This window comes from Aythya ferina, assembly GCF_964211825.1.
Source record: "Aythya ferina genome assembly, chromosome: 3".
Classification (NCBI taxonomy): Eukaryota; Metazoa; Chordata; class Aves; order Anseriformes; family Anatidae; genus Aythya; species Aythya ferina.
Genome location: NC_140298.1, coordinates 110,856,000 through 110,873,774, shown reverse-complemented (window position 1 = coordinate 110,873,774; position 17,775 = coordinate 110,856,000). Strand labels below are relative to the sequence as shown.

The 17,775-nt window shown below is 37.1% G+C and overlaps 1 long non-coding RNA gene across 1 annotated transcript; it reads right to left on the bottom strand.

Annotated features, from left to right (window-relative positions):
• Positions 1–14,310: 14,310 nt before the first annotated feature.
• Positions 14,311–17,504, bottom strand: LOC311434660. Its single transcript, XR_014691630.1, has 3 exons — positions 17,380–17,504; positions 17,094–17,189; positions 14,311–15,249 (listed from the first exon to the last, which is right to left on the bottom strand). It is a non-coding gene; the product is annotated as an uncharacterized lncRNA (long non-coding RNA).
• Positions 17,505–17,775: the final 271 nt, after the last annotated feature.

The window sequence follows — 17,775 nt, the reverse complement described above, 5'->3', positions numbered from 1 at the left end:
ATAAACTTAATTCCACCTCCAGCACTAAATATACAATGAAATTATTAATGACAGAAGAATTATTTTCTCTTGTTGTCTTGTTTGTGGCTTCTGCTCTAGAAGTGAAAGATGCTTATGAGAAATACTTGGAAAAACAAATCAAGTTTGTATATTCTAGCACCATGCTTTGACCTGCAATAATCCTGGACTATCACAATATATATTGCGTTCCGAATGGAAAATATACCAGACAAACATCCTCTGTGTGACTGAAATGAGTCACAGGCTACTCACAGCTGGGTAGCTTGATGCTGCCAATATTTTTTTTTATTTTTAGGATAATTAGATTCTACTTAGATACTGGAAACATCACAATTTTTTAACCCAGCTTTTGTGTATAAATTATAGATTTTCCAAAATATCAGCATTTTCTATTTTGGGTTTCAATGGACAACCTGTGTTTAGCTCAGTGGGCAGGCCTTGTGTTGTAAAGAGCCAAAACATGTTTAGTTCATATTTTATATGTCTTTCAGGAAGAAGCCATTACCATAAGGCCTCTAAGGAGCTTTAATATTTCTGAATGGCCCCAGACATCAGAGCCCAATGAGGATCACTTCCTTTGTAATTCCTGAAAAAGTGTCTTTGTTTGAGTGACTCTGAAATGAGCAAGGTGAACTTTATGAATGGTCCCTGAGACCCCATGGGTTGAAGGTCCATGAAAGACAGCCTTTACATGGAACTGCCACTTTGCTCAACTGAGTATTGCAGAAGGAAACTTCCTGTCAAGTGACTGCAGGACCCAAAAAAATATGAATTGTGATATATTTGGTTGGTTCTTTTTTAAATATGTTGTAGATGAAACTAGTCAACTACTCGCGAAAAAGGGATGTCTTCATGGCCAGGGGAGAGTTGCATCCTGCAAGGGCCATTCATGCAATCTGGAGGACATTAAATTACGAAATGAAAGATTTGCTCTGCACAACTTTATCTTCCATTAAGTCCCACAGCCTCTGTTCCATTGTTTTAAGCTTCACTTGTTTTGCTAAATCCTTGTCCTCCCACTGTACAGAGGCTGAGCAGGTTCCTACTCCCATGTCAGCTCAGTCAGCTGAGTCCCTGCTACTCTCCAATGTCATTGCAGAACTCACCCTGCCATTTGCAGTGCGTCCTGTGACCAGGTGTGACTGTGGACTGGAAGAAGCAAAGATACCACAGCTGATAGTCCATGCATCCTGCTAAGCAGCTTAAGTAGACTACTCACGTTGAAAGCTGATGTCTCGCAGTCATGATTACACATACACAGATTTAAATATATATGTATATATATGCAAAGAAAAACAACAGGGCACTCCTGCCTTAAAAGCAAACCTAAAGACTCCATTTAAAACACATTTTCCGTTCTGTGACTTTGTGGGATGTAAATTATTCAATTTCATTCAATAGGAGAAGCCACATGCTGGCTACTTTTCTTTGCTTCTTTTAAATATGCTAAAATCAGACAGATTTTTTAGTGTAAACAAATGTATTCCCCTTGCTATTTTGCCCTCTCAAGAACCCTGATGATGAGAATGGAGGCAATCCAAGACCAACTAGCATCCTGGGCAGACTTGCAATCTGCTTCCAAAATCCTGACTATTGCTGTAAGCAGTTGAGACGGCGTTTCATGTGTCTTGAGTCCTTTACAGCTCCTGCCTACAGAAGTGCAGTTTGACTCAGAAATAGCCCCTTGAGTATGGAAAGAAATGAGTTCATCTTCACATCTTATGCTTTAACCTTTGTTTTGGGGCTCAGAGCAATTTATCTGCTGTAGATTACGTGTCTGGGTATCTCTGGGATCCCTTCCCAATTTAAAAAGGCCAAGGGAGCAGCATATAAAAAATGAACTCTTCCTGGCATCTGCTTCTAGACATTTCTCAGTCACATGTTCTTCCATCTTCCTCTCTGGTATAGAATAACAGAAAAACACAGTTCAGTAGTCTGTGAACATCCATGCCATCAGCTGGAAATGTTCTGTTTCCTACAATGAAGAATTTATGGATGGTATTGCCTGTCTACCAGATCCATAAGAAAGTGCTGTACAAATACATTCCCTTGCACATCTATACTATGATTTTATTATAGTTCCTCTTTACTCGGTTTCTGATTCTCCCATATGAGACACCAGCATTGCTTTTTATCCAAACTGATCATATCATCCATACCCAGTAACTGGCATTGTGAGAGTCAAACACTTTGGTGAAAAAATATCATTCTGGTGGTGGAAGCCCTTAAGCTGCAGATCATCACATGTGGGATGCCAGTCGTGCGATGCCACACATATACGTGTACTTGTGTGTAAATCATATTTTATTTTCAGTATTCAGTTTTGATCACTCCCTATACCTGACTGGTTTAACTCAGTAAAAGAGTTTTTATTCATTTTTAGACAAGTATGTCAAAATACTGAATTACTGCTTTTCTATTCGTGTTTTTGACTTATGTACTGTTGATTTCTATTTGTCCTTATGAAAGGGACAAAGTAGTGTCTTCTATGAGAAAAGCATCTTGGTAGGGTTTCAGCACTGAAAACTTCTTCAAAGATGAGTCACAGTTCTGTAGGTTTCTATTGCCCTTTGGGAAAAAGAAGAAGAAAAAAAAAAATGAAGAAAAGAAATGTCATTATTCTCTACATCACTTAGACAAGAGAAAAGCAGAGCTATTTTTTTCTTTCTTTGTTTCTTTCTTCCCCCAACCTCCCTCCATTTCTCCAGCAGCTCCTGTGTATAAATTATACATTTTCTTAAATATCTGCATTTTCTATTTCAGGTTTGCATAGATAACCTGTGTTTTTGCACAGTAGGCAAACCTCATGCTGTCACAAGCCATGGTGATACAGCCTCACATTTCACTTCCCTTCATCCCAAGGAGCCCTTTGCTATTATGTCATTAGAGATAATGCGAAGCTTTGAATTGAAACACCATAGACACCAGTGATGCATGACAACCTTTCTAGCCAATGAAATGCCACTGTACAATGGGAGCTGCTCAGTCACACCAGCCCTTGTTAAGAGGAGATAATCATTTCTGTAGAGCACAGTGTCAAGCCATGACAACTTCCCCAGCTAAGGAGCTGAAGGGGCTTTGTGATTTTCCTCTAGGAAGATAGAAACACACCTGTCAAGACTGCAAAAATTACATGTATGCACTAAATACTCTTTGAAACAGTTCTTGATGCACTGCAATCCACAAAACACTTTAGATAGGGAGGAGGATTGGATGTGTTTTCTGATTTGCTTGTACTTTGGAGAGCTCATAGGCAAAAGACTTTATCTTGGTAGAGCTCAGAGTAGCTAAACAGTGATTGGGGCTGGATGTGAAGATACGTGGTCCACTAAGTCTTACAGCAAATGATAACCATTAAAATCTTTTAAATCTTTTATGAAAGATAGAGAAGACAAGCAGACAAAGTATTTGTTATGTAAAGTATCCAAGGAGGCTTTAATTTTAACAGCATCCTTTATTCCCCTTTCTTTTAGCTGCAGAACATTTTTATGAAGAAAATTCCCCAGTTGATAGTGTCTTTTTATGCAGTATTAAGATGATATTAACTCCCCCTTTGGGAGAGAAAAAGAAAATAAAAAGTAGCTGGAGCTTCTATCTTGTCTTTTTTTTTTTTTTTTTTTTTTTTGGAATCTGGGCCTGTTCCCTCAGAAAATAAAACAGGGCAGGCACATACACAAAGGGAGCAGGGAAAATAGCCAAAAGGGGGAGAAGGAAAAAAAAAAAAAAAAAAAAAAAAGCTTCTGTTTGCAATGCTGACTCTGATTTGTAACCTTGCTGCTGGAGAAAGACATACACAGTACATAGTCTTATCAGCCACTCCAAGACCTGGCAAGCTTGAACCAATGTCAAGCTGTTTAAGACATTACTGTTAGCTGCCTTTCTAGTCACAGGGAGAGAGAGAGAGGGAGAGACTTGTCAAGCTAAGCCAGATTCTATTTAATCAGAGAATGTTGGAGGGAGGAGGGAGAAAGATGAGGAAGAACAAGGCTGAGAGTTACACCAAGGGAACAAGACTCTTCTTGTAACCAATACTCAGGAATCAGTCAGGGCTGGTGGAGAATAAGCTGTTGTTGTGTTCTTTCTGTGTCTCTCTTGTCTACTCAGCCCATCTCTTCTCCTCTGATCTCTCGGGATCAGAATCACCAAAATATAAAAGTGTCATTGCAAATTCTGAGTTCCTGAAATATGGTGGACCTGGCAACTAAAATGAAAAATGATATTCCTTTCTGTTTTGTTGTCCTCCAAGCAGTACTGTCAAACTATAGCCAAGGATATTATGCCATACACCATACATTTTCATCTTTTTATTCATCTGTTAAAGTTGATTTCTGACATGCTGCTGTTGTTTCATTGCTTTCTTATCTTTGTTATTCTAATTTACTAGAAAATCAGTATCATCTTCCAAGGTATCAGAAGGCCTCTTTTTTTTTTTTTTGGACTGATTTCATTATTTACATGGGAGTTTTATTTACTTTCGAAAGCAATGATTTATAAAAAGGCATGTTGGTCTTTTGCTGCCTTGAATGATGCAGATCATACATTTCTGTGTTGCAGCTTGAGTGAGAGATCATTTCCAGTGTTTTGTCCATGCAGGTCTGTTAAGTTATATCTAAAATCAACTTCCCATTCCAGCCACACCACACTATACTCATGCATCCTCTGGAGTACACTAGCAGTGCAATGGGGAGAAATTGCCAAAGCATTTCACACTTCTTTCACTTACAAAAAGCTGTCAAGAAAAATCTGATAATTGTATTTGATCCACACCTATAAGAACTGTGCCAGCTCTGCCAGGACCTCTCTACAAGCAGATGGGTTGACTCACATGCTTATTCAAGCACATCCTCAGCATATTGAGCATGCTGGTCCTAGTAGTAATGAAGGGGCAGAACATCCTTGGATGGCAGCTGAGCCATCTCAGTCCAGAGGCAGATTGTTATGTATTATTTGAGAACAGGAATGTTATGTGTTATTTGAGAACAGCACCAGCAAAGTATTTCTATATGTTACAGCAAGACCGTTTTTTTGATTTATTGCCCCTATCTTTATTATTACCGCCTCCTATTTTCCTGTTTTCACAATAATCCATTTGAGACCTGTCTGGCAGACACTGCAGGTAAGTAAGAATCTAAGATATGGAATCTGGCTCCAGGCTCCGGTAAGCCAAGGAAAAGTATAGAGATAAAGAAAAACATTGGCAGTATGTTTTGTATTGGCCTTGAGAATGACCAAGTGAGTGGGGTAGATGTCTGCTTCACCTTATGCTGGGTACCTATCTTAGCTTTCTCTATGGCATGATTTAACATGCTGACAGGGAGATCAAGAGGTGGGGAGAGGGCAACAGGTGTCACAAGAGGGTCTCTCTCTCTTGATTTATAGCAGTGGGGAGGATATGGCCAAATTTAATTTGCATACCTGGAGAATGTATTTCTGTGAAAGAAAAACTTTGTGGACAGCATCAGAATCCTTGGGGCTCTAAACTCTATTGTCTACAGTGCTAATGAAATCCACAGTATAAGATTTAAAATAATAATAAACAAAAAGAATCAATTTTACACTAAATCAAGAGAGAAAGACAGCAATGTGTTTATCTCAGCTGATGAGTTCCAGATAACTTAATGTGTGGGATTTATGCACCCTTCTTCGTCCAGCGTGCCACTCTTTGTCTACTGACTTCAAAGATAGCCTTAGGCAGCTCAGACACCGTGTTGGGAACTACATGTCTGATTTATAGGGCAGCTGGAAAGCTAAAGCAGATCTCATTCTTCTCAGCAGATCTCCAAAGAACCATCAACTGGTCTTCAACTTTCTCAGGGACGTATGTCCTTTACTTAGTCAATATTTTATGTGGAAGTGCAATCCCACTATATTCAAAAACTAAACTGTCAGAAGATTCAGATGGCTATAATTTTCTTCCTTTGCCTCTAATACAACAAAAAGCACATTCTATTTCAGCTATTATGTTTAAAAAATACATTTCCACCTTTATGCCAACCTGTGAATAGTTGTTTAAGTTTCCCAGTCAAGTGCTTCAGGTACAGAATCTTTATCCTAGCTTTTACAGATTTAGACTTAGAGCAATAGTATTATATTTAATCACTTTGTAGTGTGCTATCTCATTTAGGTATTTCTGACAAGTAAGACACTTAATATCTCTGCCTCTCTTGCTGTTCCTTCCTTGTTCAAAAGAGAGCAATCATGATTCAAAATGAGACTCTAGTCACATAAAAGTAGCCTGTTTTTCTTAGGACATTTAGGAGTTGTTTTCTCTCTTCTGTAGACCTCCTTGAAAATATAACAAAAGAAATGAAGCAAAACCAAGAAAGCACTTCCAGGAGTGGGTCTGATGATGTAGTAACTTATATTTGAATATTTCCAGCTACTGAAAATAATTTCATGTTGCTACAAATGACTGGTATAAAAGTGGACATTGCTGGAATTTACCCCAGTATATATTTTAGAGTACAGGGAGTCTGTAAAAGTCCATTGGTCAAACACACTTTTATATCTTTAAGGATTTTAAAATAAAATAAGATTTAGATCACATAGTAACTTTTAAAAATAATTTCTAATTTACCTTGGTTGTTAGTCTAAGAATCAGTTGTAGATGGAACTTGTAGAAAGAAAGGAGTCATACAATCATAAGAAACAGTCACATAAGAAGGGGACAGGCAGCAAAGGGAAAAAAAGACCTGTGTGAAACCCCCAGAAGATATAAACTATGACTATTCCTCTCTCATTTCTGTCTTAAGGCATGGAGGTTTTGGTTGGCTTCTTCCTGTCATCCTAATTCTAAACTGATAAAGAATCATCCTTCAGTAGGTGCTTTCAGTTTCTACATTTTCTTTCCAGATCTAGAAACCATGTGTTATGTAAAAGAGCAAAGCAAAATAAAATTAGCAAAATGACTTGTTCCACTGCATATTTCAATATTTACCTTTTTGTCCTTTAGTTGTCTACCCTGCTTGACTAAATTTGGGGATTTTGTTCAGGAAAGGATCATACAATCAGGCTCCTGACTTATTTAGAGTCATTCAGCAAGCTTTCTTAACAAATGTTCAGCTTTGGGACTTTAACATGCTTTAAGAACCTCCCTTTAATCTGTGCAAGTTTGCTGAACTGAAATTACTGGCTGGGGGCCATGATCCAAGTTCTGTTGAAGTCAATGGAAGTCAGTCCAATTATTTCAATGGAGCTGGATCTGTTCCATAAGGTGGTGACCGCTTGAAGTTGGTTTGCAAAAGCTGAATTTCTTCTTTTTCAGAGCATAGTCACTAATGAGGAACAGGCTGTAATGTGGCTGAGGGAGTATATACTTTATGCATACAGCATCTAATTAAACACATCATTCTATACTGTCATAAAGCATTTCCCACACTAAGTGTTGTTCACATTACTCATAGGAGATTTAGGTTTTCAAAATCCCCCACAAAAATGTCCCAGCTGTTCTATATACTATATCTTATAGCACTTGCCACTGTGTGTAGGAAGGATAATTAACCTAAAGAACATTATATTTCACTGCCAAATGCTAAATGTTAGGATTATAAATTTCTTAATATAAACAACATATTTAGAAACAGTAGAGGAGTTAGAAATTGAATATTCTTTGAAAAAGTATTTCACTAAGGGACTGGATAGCCCTGGCAATTGTTACAAGGTACCTTAAAGTCATCTTTTCAAATTCTGTAGTCTAACAAATCAGTAGTATCCAGCTGTGATGGGAGGTACTTGAGGACTTAATGCAGTAGATCTGACTACACACAGAAGTAGTTCTGTCTTAGTCACACACTATTATTCATAAAGAGACTAATTCTTTTGTGAATTCTATGTTCTTGAAATGCTTCAAATATAGAATTTCTGTCCAGTGAGACATTTTTTAAAAAATGTATCCCACATAATAATGAAAAAAAGGAATACTATGTAGTTTCCTGTATGTATTATTATTATTATTATTATTATTATTATTATTATTATTATTATTATTTTAAACAGTCTTCATTGGTTTTGTTCACTAAAATCAACTTTGAACTTACACTTTTCAGGTATTCCCAGTCTCTCTTGTTTCAGAAATGTTAACTTGTCCTTCATAGTTGTAAGAGCTTTTGGCAAGTTAGAGTTTAATATTTCAGAGTCAGGAAACACTCCAACTACAGGAAACCCACACTTCAAATAGAGACTCTTCGGACTCCAGAGATTGCTACTGCAGAATCAGGAAAGTAACTCAGAAACATCTGCTTGAGTAAATACATCTGAGACTTAAAGGCTCCTGACTCTGCAGAAGGCTGAAGGGAAGCTCAGGATTGTTTGAGTCCACTGTTGTCAGTTTGGTGACCCTCTCCTCAGAAGTGGATTCTGAAATCCAGTGTTCAAAAGGAGCTAAACTGAACCTTTTTGACTTTGGTAAATGAGTTTTCTGAGAATGAAATAAACTAGAAATTCTTTTCAATGAGAAAATGAACAGCCGACCCTAATATGTTTATCCTTTCCTATTTGTGGTCCTTGCTATTTTTATATGACTTAAGAAACTTGATTCCAGGTAGTACTATCAGAATAGAGTCTAAAGTAATTCTGTGGCCAACAAAAATGGCCTTTGCGCTTGGTCAGACCTTGCCTTATTTTCCAATAAAAATCCTAATCTAAATTTAATGTTGTAAGGATAGCTTTTCTGAAGAGACATTTCATTCTGATTGAGCAATTCTGTTTGTCCAGTACCACATAATGCTTTACCTAGAGGGCAAAGAACTCAGGAAAGAAGAACACTAAGAAGGAATGAGGGAGAGAACAAAAGAAAGATAAGCATGGAAGAAGAAGCAAGGTTCTGAAATAATTGGATATACATTTTAACAATCTGACCACTACTGTAGGGACATCCACAAAGAAGGCATTTCAAACTTATTTTGGAATTTTTTGATGGAAGATTAGATTTCCCAAGTTAGATCCTTAATTACATCCTCTGCCTCCTGACTTTGAAGCCTTAAAGCTGAAAAAAAAAGAAAACACACCCACTATGATGGGGACTGACTATGTTCCACTGCACTTGACGTACATTTTGCCAATGGCTCTTACAGGACTAGCTCTGGACTTGTGATTGGTTGCTCTACAACCTCTCATTCCTATATTTCCACACAATTTTCAAGAAACAATCTAAAGCCACAAGTCATCACAATTCCCCTTCAACAGCAACACAGCACAGAAAGCAATAAGCCTGTCTGAGCAGTGATCACTTTAAGAGGAGGCAGTCAAAGGCTTTGTTTTACTTTTTTATTTTTTGTATTTCTTTCTTTATTTCCTTGTTTTATTAAAATTCTTGCTGCAGTCAGGATTTTGAGAATGAGAATCCTCACTACTGGCAACACACACAATTATTACTGTGATTTTTTTTTTTTTTTTCCAATGAAAAATGCAGGTGCATTGTTTTGTACTTACTCATCTGAAGAAGAAGCTTTTCTCAGCATCATGGCAATTATTTAAGAGCTGAAAATTACTAAATAGTTCATCTCATTTTTCCAACTGTCAGTTTTCTTCACTGCCTTTTTGTCCTTGCAGAAAGTGAACGCATCCAATATGGTTTCCTGTTCTATCCTGAAAAAAAGTGTAGAAGAAACAGACTAAAAAACTGTCCTCACTCTAAGCTTGAAAAATATTTTAAGTTGTTGACACAAACTTATCACATAAGTTTTTGTTACATAATTTTCATATGAAAGATGCCCTAAAACATATTTCATGATGACACTACTGAAAGCAAATAACTTCGAGGTATTATTAACTCATTTACAAAAGTTTTTAAAAGGTGTTCCTGAAAATAGATGTTTTAATTGAAGAGCCAGTAGAGCAGCATATGTATGCCATAATGAAAAGACAGGGTTTTCCAGTTTTATTACTTGCAGAATATTGACAGCTAAAACTGTACATTAATAATGGATTTTAAAATATAATGCAATAAATAAATAAATAAATAAATAAATAATGAACTGTAATTCTTTCATTTAAATGTTAGCTGAATATTCATGAAAAGGCTCTTTAATTTTGAATAATGCATTCTGAGTAAATTTTAACTGTTGAAAGCTAAGCAATTTCTACACAGTGATAAAAATGTCTAGTTCAACCTACAGTGCTGTATTGCAAAGGTTTCTATTGGCAAACCTTCTTGCCTAAAAATCTTTATTTACTCCCTGATAATATTGCATCTAACATTTATAATGAAGCAAAAACTAACTTGAAAAGCTATATATATACACAACAGGAACAGTAAGGAAAGACTTAATTTTGATTCAGGAAAATGCTTAATTCTTCTGGGGGATTTGAGGATGACAAATATGCATAAGTGTAGAAACACCCACGTATTTAATGTCTCCAAGTATCTTCTGGTGATGCTATTTAAATGGTACTCCTGCCTGACAAAGAAACAGAAAACATTTGTATAGCTACATAGAAGAGTTTTGTTATTCTATAACTAATGACTGATATCTTCAAAATATCCATCTTGTTTACGAAAACGGTAACATATTTCAGGACAGATTCAATTATTCTTTTTTAGTAGTATATCCTTCGACTGGCTGCATGAAAATAGCCAACTGGATCACACATTTCTAATCCTGCTAATGATCAAAATGGTTGTCTCTGGAAATCACACAGGAGTTTGCTCACAGATTTACATTTCATTCTCATGGTCTACAAGAAGACCTGGATGCCCACAATGTATAGCACAGACGTAACCAAGAAGCAGCATGCAGCTCCTGATGTGTTATATTGTCCTCTGAGGAAGTAAATAGGCAAGAGATTTTGAAAGGCATGTTGTGAAAATACATCTTCCATAAAATTTTGATGGCACTTTGAGCCCATAACTGTAGTACTGAATTTTGGGAAATAATCCACTATAAAATATGACAATGGAATTTTTTATTATTATTATTTTCAAGATTAAAAAAAAATAAAAATAAAAGGACTTAATTCCTAAGTAGCTTTTTAAACTTCCCTCTTGTAAGTGAAACCTGGATTTTTTTGTGGGCCTGTAGTGATTTTACCCTGCTGGGCAGGCAAATTCCACCACAACCACTCTCTCACACCCCCTCCTCAAAAGAGAGGGGAAAAAAGAAATATGCTGGGAAAAAAATATATATATAAAAAAATTAAAAAAAAAAACATTACAGGTTGAAATAAGGGTAATTTATTAAAGGGAAAAGGAGGAGGGTTAAAAAAAAAAAAAAAAAAAAAAAAAGGAAAAAAAAATATTCTCTACTTTCCATCAATGAATGATGTTTGGCCACATCCCAGGAAGCAGGACCTCAATATGCCTAGCAGTTGTTTGGAAGGATAAACATCTTCATAACAAGAGCCCTCCCTCTCCTTACTCTTTCCCACCTTTTATTGCTGAGTGTGACACCATATGGCATGGAATATCCCTTTGGTTGGTTTAGGGCTACTGCCCTGGTGACGTCCCTTCTTGCCCACCCCCAGCTGACTAGCTTTGGGGATTTAGAGGGAGTCCTGGTGCTGTGCCAGCACTGCTCAGCAATAGGCAAAACACTGGTGTGACACCAGTGCTGGTCTAGCTACAAGTGCAGAGCACAGAACTGTATGGGCACAGAAAGTTAGATCCCAGCCACACCCAGTACAGGGCCTAAGTTACCAACATAATGAACTAAAAGCAAAGAGAGTGGGTATTAATACATTTCTGTCCTGATAGTGACCCATTTATGAAAGAGTTATCTCAGAGAAAGAGTTCTCTATTATCTACATAAGTTGTGAGATCCCTTTGCATTTCACTTCCTCTGTATATCAAAATTTCTCTCCATCATAGGCAGACTTAATAAGAACAAAGTTATGTATCTACTTAAATGTTTAGCGAGACTGAGGGCCTCTGCACTCCCTCTTTAACCTGAAAGTAATGGAAACACTTAGAAAAAGAAAAGCTGGAATCAACAGGGTTCTTTGCTTTCACACTGTATAAATTTATGCTGGAACTTGGGCACTGACATTTCATTCTTTGCTGTTGTCACACAATGCTGCATAGCAGATCAAATGTAGCAATTAAAAATGTTTTGAAACTGCAACTCCTACTCCATAAATTACCTCAGCCTTTTGTTATAGAACAACCAAGTCAACTTCCTGTTTGTGCTTAAACTATTCACAGCTTCAGCTGATGTCCTGCAGTGTCTTTTCCAAAGGTCACACCACAGTTTTCGATTCACACATTTGATTAAAAATATAAGAATCACAGTGTCCTGGGAAATGATCTGCAGTAAAAATAGATCAAGCTACCTGCTGTTTCCAGGATAAACCAGGTTACTGCCTCTTTTCCCCATTCAGTTAGCATTGCAAATAGACAAGGAAATATGCATATCTGCAGAAATCATGCTGCTAAACTGGGGAATTATATAATTTGAGGTATTTGCTTTATGACTTAAAAAAAAAAAATAAATAAATAAAATAAAAAGGCTTCTGTAACTATTAGCAAAAAAAAAAAAAAAAAAAAAAAACAAACAAACAAACAAAAAAAACACCTCAGGTTAAAATATGGTCAAGGAAAAACAAGGGACAGAAAACTAAGAATACTTAGATTTTATAAGGGCTAAGCTCTCATTCTTCTTTAACTGCTGCAACATACCTTTGCACAATTGCTTTCAGAGCATATTGTCATAACTTTCCTCACACTGATTAGCATCCTCCCTGAAGTCCCATTTGCATTTAATGAAGCTGCTATGGAAGAGACTCTTCAGAGAGAGCCTATATGTCGTCCTTTCTTTCTTTCAAGATCATGTCCCTGAATATGTGTGGTAGGATAATTAAATGCCTGCTCCTATTATCAATAATCCTGATACTTTTGTGTCCAACGTCCAGAAACTTTGAAACAATACCTGCAGCATATGCTACAAAATCCCTGTCCAAAATGAATGAAATACAGGAAGCAATGCAGCAGTGAAATACATCTCTGTCAAATTACAAATTCCTTTGAGTTATACAATTATCTCCATTTTTTAATTCAGCAAGTTCATTTTATGTCATGAGCTCAATTTATCTAATCTCATCTAATCTAATGCAAGTTTATGATATTGATCAGGAAAAATATTCGTGCCGAACCAGATGACAGTAATTAAAATTTCATCCCTTTGCTGTATTTTCAGCTTTTCTGCTACATTGTCCAAGGAGAGATTAGTGCAGAATCTCTTAAATAGGAGATAAGCAAATTCTAGAGAGAGCATGGGATGGGAGGGTTCATTTTAAAAGTCCAAATGCTGAACTGGGAAATCTTCCCTGGAGCCCCTGCTTCACAAATGGAGACTTGGATAGATTCAGAACTGGAAAATTCTGACTAGACTTTACCCAGACCCAGTAGTTACACAAAGAAAAACAGGGAATGTGGTGTTGAGACAATCTATAACAGACTGGTGAGCATTTTGAGTGGGAATGGGCCAAGTTTTAAGAGCAGACCTAACATATGTTCTCTCAAATGTAAATTGGATTAAAAACTGTTCAATTTTACTTATTCTACTGTGAAATGACATTCTGCTTTATTAGTACCGCAGGTCCTGACTAAAATTCAGTAGGATTTTTATCTTAAGAGTGACTCTATGGTGAACTTCGCATTTATTTCATGATTTTTGTTATAGCTTTAGCTACATTTAAACTGAATTTTCATGCACATAGAGCATCATGTTTTTCTTTTAAGCAGAAAGGAAAGCTGTCAGAAGAGACTGAAATAACTCTTTGTGAGCCCTCATTGTATCTATATGCTTGGCCCATTGGAAAATAATGTAGATAGATGTCCAGATAAGCAACTAGTTGCTTTAATCTAGTCAGCCCCACATTCATAATGACATATTCCTGGCCAATTTCTGCTTCCAGTGACATCTGATCCCCTCATTTACAGGTAGCAGTCCTGCTATGGGATCTGCCAGCATGGAGCTCCACTAATTTGCTGTCACCTGGTCTCCTTGTAGCAGGATTGGAGCTGAAGCCCACAGTTTCATAACAAATGTTATTAAACTGATAGACTAGATGATAATCATTTACATGGCTATTCAGTGAAGCAAATGTAGTGACTGAATTAAATGGCTCCAATACCATGCAGAACATTGGCAAAATATGCACTGTCCCTTTCAAGATCTTTGCCTTAGAAGAAAAATAACTCCAGATATTGATATTCTTGTTTAAATAACCTTTCTTATACATCGTTCTTCTAAAAATAAATAAACAAATAAACATTTAGATTTGTTTATCAAATAAATATGTATTACCCTGGTCAACATAAAATTTCAAATTGCAATATTGGAAAAAGAAGCCTTGCAAGTTCCCACTTTTACTCTGTCACAACCTAAAAACAGCCACAGCAATCTTTTTTTGCCACTATATTTTCTGAAACTATACTGTGTAACATCACTACATCGTTTTGATAGCTCACAATTGCAAGTCTGCTTTCCTGATCCAATTTCAACTTGATATTTCTGCAATAGATCATATCACAAAAGCGTAGCAGTCAGAACAAAAATTTAGCATAATTCCCATATTTAGGGTTCTGTCAACAGATGTTGAAAATACAAAGAAACTATTTTTAAAATAAAAGTCATGGTAAATGGACATTTGCCTATCAAGTCTGAAAGTATGGCTGGCTACCTGGGTTGCCAGCAATTGCATACATTATTGTCCTTGAACCGTAGCTGTAAATGCACTAGCATACAGTGATGCTGCCCAGAGAAATAAATCAGTTTGAAAGTAACCTACTTCTTTCTTTCAAATTACCATTAATAACATTTTGCTTTTGCAAGATTAATGTACTTTAGCAAAGATACAACGAAAACAATTGTCTTGCCTGTGTTCCAGCTTTCAGTCATGTTGCTGCTTTTTCCTGCATTACTTATATATCTATTTCTAAGAAAATTTAGAGTGAGGATGTACAGTACAGAAGATTAAACAGATACAGATGAAACAGCAGTAGCAAAGTAGCTTTCTTAATACATTTCTTCTAAGACAAAGTCATTCTTTTATTAAGAAAATTTCCCTTTCTACTCACTGAAATCTAAAGCTAACGGGATTTTTTTTTTCTACTGAGACAGAACATAAAAATGCCAAATAGTATAAAGAATGTCATCCCAAAACTTCATGGATTCAGTGGTTCTTTGATGAATAGCAGGTGTTTTCTTCCGACAGCTCTGGTTTCCGGTGGTTCAGTCCTAGGGCACACTGGCTTGTTATGGAACAACCAGATCTCTGCCACTGGGGAAGTACCTTTAATGAAATAAATCTCCACGTGTGTCAGCACCTTCACTCTTAGAAGGAATCACAGAAATGTATTCTTGACCAGTTTTCTGCCTTAATGTCACTATAACCTTTATAAGCATTTTTCCATCTTTTTTCAACTCCGCCTGCTCACCTTCTTGAAGAGCAAAATCCTATTTAAATGAACACACCACTGCCTGAGGTCTAGGTCAGCATATCCAGCAGTGAGGTGTTATATGTGTCTTCACACAACTCTGCTGGCTCTAAAGCGTGTAGCCCTAAAGCTGGAGTTGAGAGAGTCTTAAAGGTTTTCAGCTCTATTGAAGCATTGCAAGACTTCCAGACTGCTTTCTGTGAAGCCAAGGCTTGAGGGCAACGTTCTTGGGACAAGCTTGCATAACAGGATACAGCTGAGCAAGCACAAAGCAAGGATTCACTTCAAGGTTAGGACACCTAAATGAACGTGCCTACAAGTGCATTTGGGGTCTCACCTCCCATTGTGGTTTGTGGATAACTAAACCAACTTCAACCCACCAGCCACTGGGGACACAGCTCAGTTGCGTAAAAAATGGCACCAGGTACTATTAGAGATGTCCCATGGAGTCTGAGACGTCCTTATACAGCTGACAGAAACAACACAAGATCTGCAAATGCAGGTGAGATGGAATGTACCAGCTCATACTGCAGCATCTGAACCATACCTACTTCAGAGTGAGCTGAGCTTGGCACTGAGCTCCAGTGAGTGTAATAACTAGACTTCTATTGACTGTAACAGGAGGATTGTCCCCCTGCAGGCTTGTATTTACCTACTTGTAGACACCTATGTTTTGGTGTTCCAGTGCCGAACTGCGCATCCACATATAAAACCCTAAATTTGTGAGCTGAACACCATCCCTATATGTAAAATTATCACCTGAAGCTCCCTTTTAGGTGAGTCAGGAGAAAGATGCATCTCTAAAGTGCAATTCCTCCTGTCTTAGTGTGGTAATTCAGTGTTTAGTTGGGCCTACTTATATCCATTGACATGTTGGGATCTTTGGGTAAATTCAGGAGTAGAGTATTTGCATGGGGGACGTATTAAAGAAGGGATTCCATTCTGGAAACATGCCTTGTGGATTCCTTATTTCCAGCTGTTGGCCTGGATGCGTAACAACCTTCTGTGCTCTGTGCCTAGTCTAGAAGCCACATGTGAACATTACTTGAATAACTTGAATACATTAGGGCACCCCCCTGAACACAGAAATCTATGTTTAGTTAAATGAATCAATTCCATAAAGTTAGTTTAAATTAATTCTGTTCTCAGTACTCACAGCTGGGGAGAATATACTAGCTTACCTAATCTATACCTCAAATTATAAATGAAGAACAGAACTGTCTCACTTTTTCCCCACCAAATGCCGTTTTTCTTTTTCTGAATAGGACATTCTCTGTCCATTATCTTAAATAGAGCAGACGGTGCTTCCATTCTCTAGGTGAGTAAATGGCTTTTTGTTGTACTAGGTGCTGTCTCTTTTGCATTTAATTTATATATCATTTTTTTCCAATGAGATGGAAATGTATGCACCCCTATATCTAGAAGCCATTAAGCATTGCCAATTGAGGAATGAATTTTTCAATGAACCCTAAAATTATATCTTGGTCTATACATTAAAAACATATATGACATATCTGAACAATCTAGCTGTTTAATGGACTTTATGTTTCTAGTTCTTGACTGAGACTAGACACAATATCATATTCTAGAATGACAGCCCATTTGGGATAATTTCTAACCTCTTCAGAAACTATAGCATATGATGACAATGGAAATAATTCTGACATACGAGACTCACACATACAGGGGAAATGCGTACCTTTCAGCTTGCCCTGAAGGATAAAGCAAGGCTAAGCTTTTTGTCTTCCTGTGTTGACAAGTTTGCTCATTGTCCACTCACGGTCACAGACTCATCCTGAGAGTTTCAAAACAAAGTTAGAATGCAAGCTTGCAAGAGCTCTGTGTTTACAACATAAGAGAGTAAGTCTAGGTCTCTACTATCTCAACATTTCATTAATAAAATACATATAAAAATGCTTCTTTATCTGCCTTTCTTCATTTAGATTTATCGCTAACTTTTACTAATGCATATCTGGAATCCTGACCTCATTCACACCCTGAGGATTGCAGTTGTATTTGCAATCATATCACTAGTCATGAATTTGTTAACCTTAAGGGCAATCAGAGAGATACTAGAGAGACAATGCAGACAGCTAGTGCTGAGTGAGAGTACTGTGCCTAAAGCACCCAAATACAGAACAGCTGTGTTTTTCAGCAAATCACCAGAATTCACCTGAGATATTCAATGACTCATAAATTTCATTTACGTCTCTGTGGACTGTTGGCATCACAACCATTTTAGCATATTCCCTACACACATAGATTTTGCTCCCTTGAAACTCTTCAGTTAACCAGATTATTTCAAAGCTCTTGCTGCTGTCAGTTCAAATGCTGATCTTTTGTTTGCCTTCAGAACCTCATTGGCTTCCATGCCTACACAT